Genomic DNA, 17,621 nt, shown 5'->3' with positions numbered 1-17,621 from the left:
TCCTTCCTTCCTTCCTTCCTTCCTTCCTTCCTTCCTTTCTTTCTTTCTTTCTTTCTTTCTTTCTTTCTTTCTTTCAAGACTGAACCCAGAGGCACTTAACTACTGAGCCATATCCCAGCCCATTTTATTTATTTATTTTTTATTTGGAAGACAGGATCTTGCTAAGTTGCTGAGACTGGCTTTGAATTTATAATCCTCTTGCCTCAACCTCTCAAGCTGCTGGGATTACAGGCACGCAACACTGCACCTGGCAAAAATTATTTATTGAATAATGATATGGTTATATTTATAATGAATTACTGATATGAGTCGTCTAATCCATCTATTTAAACTTTATTTTCTGTACCTTAATTGAGCTACCCAAAAATTAGATTGAGAGTCATTTTTCAAGATATGTTCTAGTGGAGAGGGGAAAAAATATGTTTGTGTTGTCAAAGGGCTGTTCCAGTGTACTTGGCAGTAAAAATGGAATTGCATGCAGGGAATAATTCTTCAGCCAAAGGGGGTTTCAAATGTGTCCCCCTTCTGGCTCTCCATCATTGCTACAAATTGACAAGTAGTACTCCTAAGAGACAACAGATAATTCAGATGAGAAAAGGCAGGACAAGAATAGAGTTTGCAGAGGAATTTAGTGTGTTGGAAAGAAACACATCCTTCTACCCAAGTGACTGATACGATAATCACAAAAATAACCGACTCAGAGCAAGTATATCAGCAAATGCTAAAATTCACAGGAATTAGGAATTTCCCCAAGGAGGATGCCTGGCAGGCAGGTGATACTGGAGAGGAGCAGGTGGAACATACACCTAGGATCCAGGTCAATGGAGAATTGTGACCATCCCCATCCATCCTATTTTTGGAGAAAAATTTATACCACAATTTACTATATTCGAAGGTAGATAAAAATTATTTCTGTAACTAACATTGCCAAACACTGTATCATTTCCACTAAACATTAGGAATGATTTCAGTTATTCTCTAGAAATACTTCATCAATGCTGAGGGCCATTACCAAGTAGGAATGACGCATCGAAATTTCCTTGCCAGCATACCCCATGTTAATTTCGCTGTTGACCTTGCATGTGTGTTTGAGAAAGGTGACCCTGCTCAACGACCAGGGTGGATCCAGGATTAGGGTGTGTCCTGCAGTTTGAGAAAGTATAGTATCCCGCTCCTTGGGTTAAGGGCGTTCCCAGTTTAAGACCTTGGATTTTAGGGAAGTTCGATGTTGAGGATTATTGCTGCTGGAATTAGGGCGTTCCTGCTGCCTGAGCTCCCGTTGAGCTCTCGTGAGATTCAGAGAGCACTTTGGGAAGAAAGCCTCGTGGAGTAGGTGAATGGGGTGGCAGAAGAACTGGGATTGCCCCAGAACGTGTGTGGAGGCCGGTGTGAGTTCGGGAATAAAGATTTGCTGTTTGAATCTACAAAGCTGTGTGGTGGCTCGTGATTCTGTGCCCAGCCAAGACTGCGGCACATCAACATCGACAGGTTTCTATATCCCATTTTTTCTCTAGAATACGGTGCAGAACCTTAACCTCTTCCCCCTTACAAAATATCATCTCAGAAGGGTCATTCTGCTTGGATGAAGTAGATATGGAACTTAGTTTTTGGCATTTAACTTGTGAGAGCAAGCTGAAGGCAAAAACAATATAACTAAATGTGTCTTAAAATTACTATGAATAAATCTAAGACCAATATGATCTTCAGAATATTCAAGTGCTATCTAAGTGCATTTATTTATAATGTATAATTCAGGTAACTGGGTCACAATTCAGTTATGAGAAAATAGAAAATGACAAGTAATATTTCAGTCTCCTTTTTTTGGCACTACAAGAACCAATGATCCTGAAACCTTCCAGCTGCAAAGGAGGACAATCAAATGAGCCAGGAACAAAGACAGTATGAATCCAAGGCAGTTCCAGAAGGCACCAGATATGCTGGGAACCATCTTTGCCTTGGAGAAGAGCAAGGGAGCCGAACACAGTCTGTGCTCCTCATGGGGTGAGAAGTTGGATTAGGAAACACTCTCATATAGCCGGAGGAAACAGAGAGGAACATTATCTGCTTCATTATTGGCTTTGGTAGAGCTTAAAAAAATCCTCTTGCCAACTCTTACCTGGACTGGAGTCTGAATTTCGACTGTTTATATGGTCTGGAAACTGCCAGGGGAGAATTTGAATTTTAAGTGCCGGAGTCTATTGTGCCCCCAGGTACCTGAGAGAAGCAAATGCCAACACTCCCTGGAGGAATAAATCCTCCAACCAGACCTCAGAGTCACTTCAGGAGAAAATGGCAACAACTCTGAACTAATAAAAAGAGGTCATAAACACATAAGATGAAGCTGTCACGAGTAATTGCCAATAGAAACAAGACCTGCAAAATGTCAGATGCTGTAATTTCTGAATACAGAATATAAAATGGGTGTGCTTCATATTTTTAAGTGAATAAAAGAAGACTTGAAAAAAATGAGCAAAGATGAAGAAATTACCAAAAATTATCAGAGAGGTTTAGAGGAAAAACTCCTAGAAAAGATAATATTTGAAGTAAAAGAAAAATGAATGATACAACTAACACAGAAGATTATTAGATAAAGATGAGGAAACAATTTGTAAACTGGAATACAAATCCTATTGACTATAGCTCAAGGACATCAATAGAATGAAAAATGGTGTGAATGGATTAAAGAACATCAATGCTAATAGTCAATGTGAATTGATTAAAAGCTTTCAATAAACCATAAGTTTGTCATGTTGGATAATAAAATAAATCCTACTCGGTATGACTAACATTTAAAACAATAAAACATTGGGAGCAAAAGAATGGAAAAGACACATGGTTCCAATACTAGGGGAAATATGTGTAACTTCAATAACAGAATGTATTTCGTGGGAAAAAAAAAAAGCATTAGAAGAGAATAAAGACAATTCTGTAGGTTCAATTTACCAGGAAGATATAACCATTCTAAATGTGTATATAACTAAAGCACTAGTTTGAAATTCTGTAAAGGAAGAACTGATATAACTGTGAGAAGATACTGATAAATCTATTGCTATAGTGAGAGACTTGAACATATTTTTTCAGTAATTGCTAGACGAAACAGGAAAAAAAAAATCACAAGAATCTAAAAATCTGTGTAGGTACAGTAGTTCATGCCCATAATCCTAGTCGCTTGGAGGTTGAGGGAGGAAGATTGCAAGTTCAAGGCCAGCCTCTACAATTTAGTGAGACCCTGTCAAAAAAAAAAAAAAGTACTGGAGATATAGTTCAGCAATAAAGTGCCCCTGGGTTTAATCCCCAGTATAATAATAATAATAATAATAATAATAATAATGTAAAAAACTTTGAAGAAAAAACTCTCAAGGTTTATGTAATAGCTACGTATAGATTTCTCTAATAACAATTGAACTATACCTACTTCTCTCCCAAATACATATAGTTGATTTTTTTTGGTATATTGAAACATATTGGTCATAAAAAGTGATAATACATTAAAAATATCAGTATCAGGGAAATCACATTTATGACTAAGGCATAAGTAAGTTTAAGGCTGGTTACAAAACAGTATGAAAATATTCTGTACATATGGATATTTTTAAATGTGTTTTAAGAATAAATTATCCTTTGGGGGGTTGTAGCTTCTTATACCAAAGAAAGAATAGTTTCTTAATGTTTTTAATGTTCCAGAGAAATATATTGAGTGGCAAAAAATTTGCAATCAGTTGGGTGCAGTGTTGCACACCTGTAATCCCAGCAGCTTGGAAGGCTAAGGCAGGAGGATTGCAAGTTCAAAGCAAGCCTCAGCAATTTAGGGAGGCTCTAAGCAACTCAGGGAGACCTTGTGTCTAAATAAAATATTCAAAGGCTGGAGATGTAGTTCAGTGGTTTAGCACCCCTGGGTTAAATCCCCAGTATATTATATTAATATATATAATATATAATAAATATATATATAATTAAAATTAAATTTTAAAATTAAAATTAAAATTAAATTAAAATAAAAATTAAATTAAATTAAAATTAAAATTAAAATCATATTGACAATGAGAAAATACTTAAAACCAGAAGAATGCCACATATTGAAATTTAAAGGCTTTAGCTAAAGTTATGATTAGTGAAAAATTTAAAAATTTAAATCCACATGTTAGGGGAAAAAAAAGACATGATAATCAGTGAGATCTGTGCCCAGCCTCAGCCATAGTACCGCCATGTGAGAGGACCACTGCTCCAGGAACAGAAATTTGCCTGAACTGCCTGGTCCACCCTAAGGAGACTATTCCAAACAAAAGCAGCAAAGTGCTCAGCATAAAGCATCATTTCCCTCCAGGGACTAGTACCTCTCTCAGATCGTATTCACACACACACTTTATTTGGGAACACTTGTGCCTCTGGCCATCGAGCACCCTCCTAACTTGTTCTCAAAGGAAAGTTTTCAAAATTAAACCTTGATGCTCTCCAGTAGCAAAGTTGTTGATTCTCCTTGGTTCTCTCTGATCCCCTGGGTTTCACATTTGTACACCCAACCAAAATGGTTGCATTTAGTTCTAAGGCAAATGAATTTCATAATGCAGCTGTGATGCTGTTATCATCGCCCTGGATACCGTGCTTGACTCAAATCTCCAACCAAAAATGGTGACTTGAGCAATCTGAACATATATTCTGCCAGATTTAACTAAAAATTTCCAAGACTCTAGTGATGTCATTAGGAGGTCTTAATCTTATTTTCAGAGGTGTCTACAACAAGTCTGAATGCTTCTGAAGGAAACTTACAGAAGGAAAGTCAAGAAATTATCCTTTGGGTGCTCGCAGCTTCTCATACCAAAGAAAGAATAGGTTCTTAATATTCCAGAGAAATAGTTCAAATGACAAAAAACATTGACAAACCTATGGCAAAACTGATTAGAAAAAATGTCATAAATAATTATAAAGATTGAATATAGATTTAAAAAGAGAATGATAAATAACTTTATGCCAATAAATTTCAAAATGTAGACCAGATGCATTAAGATATATAACTTATAAAACTGAGAAGAAAAAACTTGAGTTATCTTACAATTATAAAAGACATTAAGTCAATAATGAAACCCTTTTCCACACACACACAAAAAAAATGCAAGGACCCAATCATCCACAGAACCGAAAAAGTTAATGTTTCCAACAAATTGTAAATAACAAAATCTAGCCAGGTATGGTGGCTAACTCCTGTAATCCCAGCATCTTTGGAGGCTGAGACAGGAGGATCACGAGTTCAAACCAGCCTCAGCAATTTATCGAGGCCCTTAGCAATTTAGTGAGACCCTGCCTCAAAATAAAAAATGAAAAGGGCTGGATATGTGGCTCTGTGGTTAAGTGCCCCTGAGTTTAATTCCTGGTACCAAAAATAAAAATAAAACAAAACAACAACACTCCACCCCCAAAGGAATCTTGTTTGTGAATATATATGCAAACATTCTAAACACAATTTAGCAAACAAACCCAGCAGAACATAGAAAATTTATTGTGACTACTTTGGATTTATTTCAGTAATACAATGATGGCTTAATAGTATAAAATTGATAATGCAATTAATCTCATTAAAAACTTAAAGAAGAAAAAGCAATACAATCATCTCAGTACAAACAGAAAGAAAGCTTTTATTAAAATTCATTATTATTCCTATTAAAACTCTTAGCATTTTTGATATAGAAGAAAATTTCTCTAATTTGATAAAATCTACCCATATAAAAACTAAAGAGACCACCACTATAAATGTAGAAATGCTATAGACCTATTACCTTTGCAATCTTAGGAAGATAAGATTTCCTTCTAGTGTGACTTCTAGTTCACATTATAATGGAAGTTCAAACCAGCAGGAATCAAGATTATAGTGGAAGAAATAAAAACTGTCACTATTTACATATGATGCAATGGTCTACATAGAAAATCTTGTACCTCCCCACCCAAATACACATGCAAAAAAGTACCTAAAATTTATTCAACTAGGATAGTTCAGGATGGACTCTGGATATTGATATTTTAAAAAACCCTCATTTTTATACAATAGCAATAAAGATTTAGAAAATGCAAGTTGAAGAAAAAAATAGTATCTACAAGAACATGCAGTATGTAATTATATGTATCCATGCATGTACACACATAGTATCAGGAGATAAATTTAATAAAAATGGTGTAATATCTCTAAAAATGCAATCAGAAGTACAAATATAAGGTAAAATAAGTAAGTACAGATGACACCATTTTCCTGGATGGACTTTTTTTTAAAGAGAGAGAGGAGAGAGAGAGAGAGAGAGAGAGAGAGAGAGAGAGAGAGAGAGAGAGAGAGAGAGAGAGAGAATTTTTTAATGTTTATTTTTTAGTTTTCGGCGGACATAACATCATTGTTTGTGGTGCTGAGGTTCAAACCCAGGCCGCACGCATGCCAGGCGAGCGCCCTACCACTTGAGCCACATCCCCAGCCCCTGGATGGACTTTATACTAAAAAGATATCATTTTTTTTCTAACTGATCATTTACATGAAACAAATGACAATAACAATTTATCAAGATTCTCAGTTTTCAGTCCTGTACAAAAACACAAAGGCACCACTCCATCCTAACAACAAATGAAAGGAGGACAAACTGAAAAATCAGCAATACTTCTTGGATACAACAGAAGAAATGTCATAGGATAAACCATTATCCCCCAAACTGGAGAGACAGATAAGTATATATAAAATAATTGCAATTTACTAGAGAAGAATCAGGAAGACAAGCTACAGCTGAGGAAAACATATTTGCAAAAGATATATTGAATAAAAGAGTTACCCAAAACATCTAAAATACTCTTTGAATAGACATTTCACCAAAGAAGGTGGCAAGTAAACATATGAAAGATGTTCAACAGTGTATATCATTAGGAAATTGCAAATTGAAACAGCAAGAAGATGATGCTACATACCTATTAGAACGCCGGCACGGATGTAAAGCAATTGGCACTCTCTCATCCATTTCTAGTGGGAATGCAAGTGTATGGCCACTCTAAAAGGCAGTTTGGCAGTTTCTTGTAAACTGAATATAACTCTCACCATACAATTCAGCAATCATGTTCTTTGATATTTACCAAAATGAGTTGAAAACTTGGGTCTACACAAAAACTTGCATATGAAGGTTTAGAGTAGGTTTATTCACAATTGCTAAAACTTGGAAGTAACCAAGATGTTGTTCTATAAGTGAAGGAATGACAGATAGTGGATGCTAAAAGGATTATGGTCAAAGGAAAAGATCAAGCCACAACAAGACAGAGGAAACTTAGATTCATACAACTAAGTAAACAAAGCCAATCTGAAAAGTTTTCATAACTGTATGATTCCAACTGTGTGACAATGTGAAAAGGCCAAAGTGTAGAGATAGTGAAAAGATCAGTTATTACCAGGGGCAAGGGTTAGGAAGAAGGGTTGGATGGAGCACAGATGGTTATCAGGTCAGTGAAACCATTCTCCACCATACTGTGAAGGTGGTTGCTTGTAATGACATGTTTGTCAAAACTCAGGAGGCACAACACTGAGAGTAAACCTTTATGTAAACTATGGACTTGAATAATAATGATGTGTCAATATATGCCCATAGATTATGACAAATATACCACTCTGTAGGGGCGTGTTAGGAGTGGGATAGGCTGTGCTTTGGTGGGGATAGATGCTATATGGGAAGTCTGCACATTTTCCATAATTTTGCTGTGAACTCAAAGCAGTTCTAAAAGAATAAAGTTTATTAATTTACAAAAGTTATGAGGATGTGGGGAAAATGAGAAAAATGCATATGAAAGCATAAAGACCCATATTTTACCCACCTCATTTCGTTCTTCAAGTGGAATAAAGTGGCCAGATATACCCTAACACATTGCAAGATATTTTATAGCCTACAGAAAATAAGACAGTGGTGCTATCACAAGGATGGGCCAATTAATAAAAGAAATTTAATAGATGGTCTAGAAACAGCACAATGAATGTGTGAATACTTTATGTTGAAATAGAACTGTGTCTGAATGAAGAAAATATGCATTATTCTATAAGATTAATTCTCCTTTTCCCTCTTTTTGAGTGTCTATGTGTGCATGTATGTATGTGAGAGTACAAATATTGTATGTATTAATGATTTTAAAAAGAAAAGGCAAACTCAAATATTTGGAAGACAATATAGAATAATTTCACTTTGGCCTTTGAGTAGGGAAATATTTCTAAAATAGAATATAGGTAATATAAACCACACAGAAATGCAATAAATTTGATTCCATTAAAATTAAAAGCTTTATCAAAAAATGCAATAAAGAAAACAGAAATTTATTTGCACAGGGAGATTATTCTTTTTGCTATACATAAAATTGATGAACAACTATGATCCAAGACATAGGAAACAATATAATAAATCTGTACACCAATAAAAATGATGAAAAGATGTGAAAAAATTTCACAGTAGAGGAAGTAATCTAATAAAATTGTACAAAGGGCATAAAGCAGTCTTTTATAAAAAAGGAAATATGAATTGCTAATGATAAATTTTAAAATTTCAATTTCATAATGATCAGTGAAAAACAATTTGATATTCAGTGAAATCTCATGATATACCTAATGCATTTGTAAATAGTCAAAGTATCACAATGGCAAATTTTGATCAGAATCTAGAAAAATGGGATCCCTGGGATGTTTGATTAGAGTATGAATTGATGCAATGACTGGACTTCAATTTGGCATTATCTTGAAAACTGAACATAAGCATGCTCAGATCTTCTATAAGCTCTAGAAAAAATAGTAGCCCATTTGCACACACACACAAAAAATCACATACAAGATGTCTCCTAAGAGACAATTACGCTGCTATAAAAAAACCTGATACCATCTCGGAATCTTCTAGAATCTTCTCTTTGTACCTAGGATTTAAAAATTTCTTGATGATAGTCTTTTGTATGAGATTATATTTCTTCATTGTTCAGAACATCAACATATGCTTTCATCTAGAATTCATTGCCTTCAATTCTAGGCTTTTTCTTTAATAATTTTTTCATGATTTTATTCCTTCTTTTAATTCTTTTTTTTTTTCTTGGCTGAAGAAGAAATTCTCCGAGTCTGAACTTTCTTTTTTAACTTTCATCTCCTATGTTGCACCTCTTGTATTCTTGCTCTAATTTTTGGAAGATTTAAATCTGAGCATTTATTTATTTATTCATGTATTTATTTGCAGTGCTATGGATCAAACCCAGGGCATGCTAGGCAACAGCTCTACCAATGAACTACATCCCAAGTCCTAAATTTTAGTTTTTAATTAATCCTCCCTTTAAGTTTCTAATTTTGACCATTTTATTTTTCTCTTAATCTCAAAAAAGAAACTTTTCCCCTTCCGCCTTCTCCTCCAGATCCTCCTTTCGCTTTCATTTTTTTTTATTTTTATGGATGCAATATGTTGTCTTATTTCTTTGTAGATATTAATGATAGAGTTTTGGGGGGGGAGTTTTAAAAATTAATAAGTTTGGCCAACTTTTCATATTCACAGTTGCACATCCATGAATTCAACGTGCCTGGCATCAAAAACATTAAAAAATAAAATTATGTCAGTACAGTAATGATAAAGTTTTAAAAAAGTTTAATCTCTTTGCACAGTCTCAATATTCTCCGAGTTACCTATTATTGTTCTTTTGTTTTTGTCTCTGTTATTAAGTTCAGCAGCTGCCTCCAATTTCTGGAGATAAGTGGTTGTCTGCTCTCTGTTAAGATTGGAGCCCTAAGAAGCTGATTGGTCAAGGCCTGAAACTGAGTTTCACCCCAGGTATTTAGCTGGACTGATTTGTTGAAGCATCATGAAAGTGAATCTCTAAATTTTTGTTTTTGGATGAGTTATATTTCTGAGAAACTTAGATTTTTGATCTGCTTATAGGACAAATCCTGGATATAAGCCCAAAGCATTCTGCATACGAAATGAGGGAAAACAGCTAGAAATTTAAGATGTCTTATGTCAGCAACTTACTCATGACCTATTTTTATCAATATGGCATTCCAGGTCTGGCCTGGTGATCCTATGTTTTACTCTCGATAGTGAAAAAAAAAACTTCCAACCTTCTGCTGGTTGAGAAGGTGAGGTTATTACTTAAACAGACTTTCAACATCTTAGAAATAACCCTGCATATAATTTCACTTATTGAATCATCTGCGGTCAAGAATTCGTAAGTTCTTTGGAATTCCTATAATACAAATGGCTTCACTTCTTTTTTAAAAAATTATTCTTGGTTTTAATCAGTTATACATGACAGTAGAAAGCTCTTTGAGTCATTGTACACAAATGGAGCACAATTTTTCATGTTTTTGATCGTACATGAAGTAGAGTCACACCATTCGTGCACTCATACATGTATCTAATGTAATGTTGTTCATCTTATTACCCTCCCCTATCTTTGCCCTATCCAAAGTTCCTCCATTTAGCCCATGTCCCTCCATTATGGATTAGCATCCACTCAGAGAAAACATTCGGCACTTGTTTTTTTGGGGGGGAATTGGCTTACTTCACTTAACATGATATTTTCCAACTCCATACATTTACCTGCAAATGCCATGCTTTTATTCTCTTTTAATGGTGAGTAATATTCCATTGTGTATCTACACCACAGTTTCTTTATCCATTCATCTACTGAAGGACATCTAGGTTGGTTCCACAGTTTAGCTATTGTGAATTGTGCTGCTATAAACATTGAAGTGACTGCATCCCTGTAGTACGCTGTTTTTAAGTCCTTTGGGTATAGACCAAGGAGTGGGATAGCTGGGTCAAATAGTGGTTCCATTCCAGGTTTTCTAAGAAATCTCCATACTGCTTTCCAGATTGGTTGCCTCAATTTGCAATTCCACCAGCAACTTATGAGTGTGCCTTTTGCCCCACATCTCACCAATACTTATTGTTGCTTGTATTCTTAATAACTGCCATTCTGGCTGGGTGAGATGAAATCTTAAGAGCAGTTTTGATTTGTATTTCTTTAATTACTAGAGATGTTGAACATGTTTTCATGCATTTGTTGATTGATTGTATGTCTTCTTCTGAGAAGTGTCTGTTAATTCCTTAGCCCATTTATTGATTGGGTTGTTTGTTCTTTTTGGTGTTAAGTTTTTTAAGTTGTTTATATATCCTGGAGATTAGTGCTTTATCTGATGTGTGTGTGTGTGGTAAAATTATTTTCAAGCTAAACAAGTCAACTTGAGAAAGTCAAAGGTTGTTTTTCTTTCATTTGCAGAAAGCTAAAGAGAAAAAAAGGAAAGAAAGGTGTTGGGAGATCTCATGAGAATGTAAGAGATCAGTAGAATAAAGGAAATGGATAAGGAGGATGCAGGGGAATTGGGGGTGATAATATTGACCAAATTATTTTGTTATATTATGTATGTGTATATGAACATATAACAGTAAATTCCACTATTTTGTATAATTAAAATGCACCAATAAAAATATAGGAAAAAGTTGGAGAGATATAAGCCTGTTTTATGCCTGGGTAATTCAGCAGAGGCCATAAAACACATAAAGTGTATATATCATGGCAAGACTTTTTGTGTCATAGTTTAAATTACCACTTTTTTAAAAAAATTTGCAGTTTCCAAATATCGCTTACTGGTCTTTATTCAGTTGAGTAGTGACATGGACATCATTTATGTGAAAAGCTTTTCTTCAAAGATAACATTGAAATTAAGAAGTAGCAGGCTGGAGATGTGGCTCAAGTGGTAGCGTGCTGGCCTGACATGCGTGCAGCCGGGGTTTGATCCTCAGCTCCACATACAAACAAAGATGTTGTGTCCAAGAACTAAAAAATAAATTTTAAAAATTCTCTCTCTCTTAAAAAAAAGAAAAGAAAAGAAATTAAGAAGTAGCTATAACAGAAAAAGCAATAAATAAATAAATAAAATAATGGTTGGTATTTGAGATAAATATTTGTTCAATAAGGAACCTAGTAGTTTATTTATTGAATAATCAAAATGTAGAGCTGTGAATTTACTATATTCATTCAAAATAAATAACTTCTAGAAATACAGATTCTGGAGTAAATCTAAGATATGAAGATCATAATGAATGGAGATAATGCTTAGTGAAGTTAGTCAATCTCAAAAAACCAAATGCAGAATGTTTTCTTTGATATAAGGAGGCTGATTCATAGTGGGATAGGGAGAGGGATCATGGAAGAAATAGATGAACTTTAGATAGGGCAGAGGGGTGGGAGGGGAAGGGATGGGGCATGGGGTTAGAAGTGATGGTGGAATGTGATGGACATTATTATCCAAAATACATGTATGAAGATATGAATTGGTGTAAATATACTATGTATACAGCTAGAGATACGAAAAATTGTGCTCTATATGTGTAATAAGAATTGTAATGCATTCTGCTGTTATAGAAAAATAAATAAATAAATAAAGGAAAAAAAAAAGAAACTGCCTATTTCATTTGCTCAGAAATTTGTATGCACTATTATATTATTCTGCAAAAATCAACGGTCACTTCTAAACTTAAATTTCCATATATTTTCACCGGAAGTCCTGATTCATAAATTTCTACCAGCTACATAAGCTAGAATTACATCATTTCATATGCAGTATAGTAAAGCTTAATTTTTGTCTTTGTCTTCTATTAAAACTTTCCCCTAATTTTACTTCTCCCATACTTTTCAGTGACACAAATCTGTGTAAATCTCCCAAAGTACATAATCTAGTTGAAGAATTAACAGTCATAAAAATAGTTTATTTTAAAGGATACCTTGCTGGTTCCATAGACTTACTGGAATTTCTTTCTTTTCTGTCTTTCTTTAAACAACCAGGATATGAAGTAGTAGCTCTTTTTTACTCATCATGGTATTTATATATCATGGGAATGATCAGGATAACTTCCTTGAGGGAGATTGTTCATTAGGTTTTCCAGAAAGAGGAAAATGTTTTTCATGGTTCTTCATCATTCTTTGAAGAAAACATACAGAATCTTGGTTCCTATGTGTTATTTTCAGACTCTTTGCCCATCTTCTTCTTCTTCTTGTGTTTATTAGGGAGAAAAGCATCTGATTCTCACCATTTGTCTAATAAAGTTTAGTGAATCAGGGATCTTCTTAAAATTCAGGTTCTGTAAGATTATATATATACAGACCAGAAGGTGTTTATATAAAATAAAACTTATAAACTGAGAATATAAAAGTCCTTTCATAGCAATCATGAAATTCATATGGAAAAACAAAAGACCCAGAATAGCAAAAGCAATTCTAAGCAGGAAGTGTGAATCTGGAGGTATAGCGATACCAGAGGTCAAACTGTACTACAAAGCAATAGTAACAAAAACAGCATGGTACTGGTACCAAAACAGGCGGGTGGACCAATGGTACAGAATAGAAGACACAGAGACTAATCCACAAAGTTACAACTATCTTATATTTGATAAAGGGGCTAAAAGCATGCAATGGAGGAAGGATAGCATCTTCAACAAATGGTGCTGGGAAAATTGGAAATCCATATGCAACAAAATGAAATTGAATCCCTTTCTCTCGCCATCCACAAAAATTAACTCAAAATGGATCAGGGAGCTAGATATCAAATCAGAGACACTGCGTCTGATAGAAGAAAAAGTTGGCTACGATCTACAAATTGTGGGGTCGGGCTCCAAATTCCTTAATAGGACACCCATAGCCCAAGAGTTAACAACCAGAATAAACAAATGGGACTTACTTAAACTAAAAAGTTTTTTCTCAGCAAGAGAAACAATAAAAGAGGTAAATAGAGAGCCTACATCCTGGGAACAAATCTTTACCCCCCACACCTCTGATAGAGCCCTAATATCCAGAATGTACAAAGAACTCAAAAAATTAAATAATAAGATAACAAATAACCCAATTAACAAATGGGCCAAGGACCTCAACAGACACTTCTCAGAGGAGGACATACAATCAATCAACAAGTTCATGAAAAAATGCTCACCATCTCTAGCAATCAGAGAAATGCAAATCAAAACCACCCTAAGATACCATCTCACTCCAGTAAGATTGGCAGCCATTATGAAGTCAAACAACAACAAGTGTTGGCGGGGATGTGGGGAAAAAGGTACACTTGTACACTGCTGGTGGGGCTGCAAAATGGTGAGGCCAATTTGGAAAGCAGTATGGAGATTCCTGGGAAAGCTGGGAATGGAACCACCATTTGACCCAGCTATTGCACTTCTCGGACTATTCCCTGAGGACCTTAAAAGAGCGCACTATAGGGATACGGCTGCATCAATGATTATAGCGGCACAATTCACAATAGCTAGACTGTGGAACCAACCTAGATGCCCTTCAATAGATGAATGGATAAAGAAAATGTGGCATCTATACACAATGGAATATTATGCAGCACTAAGAAATGACAAAATCATAGAATTTGCAGGGAAATGGATGACATTAGAGCAGATTATGCTAAGTGAAGCTAGCCAAGCCCTAAAAAACAAATGCCAAATGTCTGCTTTGATATAAAGAGAACAACTAAGAACAGAACAGGAAGGAAGAGCATGTGGAAAAGACTACAGTAAACAAAGACGAATGGGGGGAGAGAAACGGAGAGAGAAGGGAAAGCATATGGAAATGGTAGGAGACCTTCAAGGATACATAAAATTATAAGAGGCTATGAGGGGCAAGGGGGAGGGAAAAAAAAGGGAGAGAATTGAACAACAGCAGGGGAGATAGAGAGGGAAGATGGGAGGGGAGGGGAGGGGAGGGGGGATAGTAGGGGTTAGGAAAGGTAGCAGAATACAACAGACACTAATATGGCATTATGTAAAAATGTGAATATGTAACAGATGTGATTCTGCAATCTATATTTGGGGTGAAAATGGGAGTTCAAAACACAATTTGAGTCTAATGTATGAAAGATGATATATCATGAGCTATGTAATGCTTTAAATAATCAATAAAAAATTAAAAAAAAAAAAGTCCTTTCATAATAGAAAGAACCCCACGTTCAGCTAGGTATCAGAAACCCTTCAGGGTAGATTGAGCACCATATGGGTGAATTACACTGAACTTTCAAATATTCGAGTTTTGGAATTGATTGTAAATGATAGTTTTTATAAAAAAATCAACTACATAAAATTTTATTTCATTCAAACATTATGGAATATGCAGCTATTTTAAAGACTAAGCATATTTACATATACTCATATGTCAAAATTTCTCCAATACCCATTGTAACAGGAAAAATATGTAAAACAAAAGCAGAGTATGTTCCACAAATACAGAAAAATATGTCCACACATGCAGAGGCTATTTCTGGGAGCATAACCTTGAAACTGATAATAGGACCTCTCTCCATGTAGAGGAACTTGGTAGCTGGGAGATAAAGGAGAGAACAAACCACACTTTACATGCATTTGTATTTTTTGAATTATATGCACATCGCATGTCTATTTTAGAAGGAATGAAACTTTCATTTTTGATTTTTGGGGAAGAAAAGCAAAGCAGCAGCAGCAGAACCATTGAGGTGAGACTAGGAAGGAGGAATTGTGAAGTAAGGGAATAGGCCTTTATTATGTGAAATGATCTGTGACTAAAGTTTAAGCCCTGGTCTGGACTCCACACTTGAAGCAAGGATAATAACTGAACCACATGATTTAGAGCCCATTCGAAATTTTCCCTTATTTGGTGGTGAAAGATCTAAGGTACTACCGGCCTCTATGAGGGTTGTTGTACCTAATGACTACATTGAGAAAGATTCTACTGACTTTCTAGAATAGTCTACATTGTACAGTGTTCTGCTATCCTGGCTGAGTACCAGGTTCTCCTATATGATGTCTTAAAAATCCAGTGCTGTGTGGTCCCTCCCTGGAATTAAGAATTAGAATTTCCAGTGTTGAGGTCCAAAATCCACTAGGTTGTAGGTTTTAAGAGGCAGGTAACAGGCAAGGGGACAGGGGTTGGCTTATGACCAGGAAAGTTAAATGAAGAACATGAGATACCTATTCTAAAATTAGACACTTCTTTCCCTTACCCTCTTTTGGCTGGGGACTGTGAGTGCACTTTCTGAAGAGTTCAATGTGCTTGTTGCCAGAACATTATTCTGAAAAAATAATTATAGCTACCATTTATTGAACACTATTTTTTTTTCCACCACTCTTCTCTGTACTTTAGATCTATTTACTTTCCTTCTCATGACAACTCAACGGGGAAGGCACATCTGTTTCACAGATAAGAATCAAAGCTGAGAAAAGAAAGATAACTTCCCAGAGTAAGGAGAAAGGTAGATCTATGTCTTAATTATTCTGCTCAACTGCCTTTAAGTTTCAGAGCACTGTGAGCTCAGAGGAAATCTTAGACTTTGGAAAATTGGTTGGGATTGAATTTGGAGGATTTAGGGATCATGTAGTCAGGAAACATACTGACTGGGTACCACATCCTCAGGGATGCTCTTTGCCAAAGACTGAAATCTTGAGGTTAAGTTCTTTACTGTTACTGTCTTAGACTCCAATCTGTGCTTACGTTTGAAGAATACCTCTATTTTTCTATCCATGGATTCCCTTACAGTGGTCTGCCAGCAGAGAGATGAGGAGATTTTTTTTGGACAGAAGCACATTATCTTAGTCCAGAGGTCTAAGTTACCTTTCCTTGATCCCTGCATTTATTCACATTAGGAAAATTCTAGGATCTGTTAGCATGAAAAATGTGGGGCCTATCTACTCACCATCTCAAACATCCTCGATTTTATGTCAAGAGGTTTATGCTTCTGGTTCTATCATCTTCTGTCTTCTTATTCCAATGTGCCCTGCTCAGCTCTCCCTACAGTTTCCCACCACTTGCCAAACTTGTCTTTATGACCTTAGACAATTCATTCCTTGGTTCACAGTCTATTTTGGTTTTTTGAAATTGAAGACTCAAAATAGTTTTTTATTTTCTTGATTTAACTGAAACTTGGATTTCCACTGAAGATGGTGTTTTGCTTAACACTCTTTAACTCGACTGGCTTGATCTCTTACAAACTAAAAACTCCACAAAGGTCACTTCCACATAATTGTTCACTACATATGCATGAAATCTGGTTCCTTTTGAAGCTCACAGCCTCCAGGGAAGCATCTGCTAACTTACCTCATTGTTTTCATCAATGTTCTCCTTACCATTCCACACACTAGCCATTGGAAATTTAAGCACCTGGAACACTTTTTTTTCCCCCTCAATCCTGAATTCTTCTGCACCATCTAAGATGACTTCAGTGTTCAAATTCTGAACCCAATTTGTAAGTTCTTTGGCCTCCTTTTTTGAAAGACAATGTTTTCTTTTCATTTTAGCCACTGTCTTCCAGTGGATTTTGTAGTCAAGCATCGTACAAGAAAATATTAAATTTAAATAGCATTTTTCTCCATAGACCATTTCAAAGCCTCTCTTATTATGATCTCAAAACTCTGTCATACCCAAATTCCAACCAATCATTCATTGAATCTCTACTTTTTCTGCCCCTTCAAATGGGAGAATAGAGCTAATGGGGGGAAAATACACAACTTAAGATATTGGTGCCACTCTAAATTCATGGAATCTAAATTCAATAATCAGGAGGCCATGTCTGTTTTCCTCAGTCATTTTGATCTCATTGTTATTATGAGATATTTTAGATATTTTCCATTCTCCTA

Source organism: Spermophilus citellus (genome assembly GCF_964194105.1).
Source record: "Spermophilus citellus genome assembly, chromosome: 16".
Lineage (NCBI taxonomy): Eukaryota > Metazoa > Chordata > Mammalia > Rodentia > Sciuridae > Spermophilus > Spermophilus citellus.
This window is presented reverse-complemented; position numbering follows the sequence as displayed.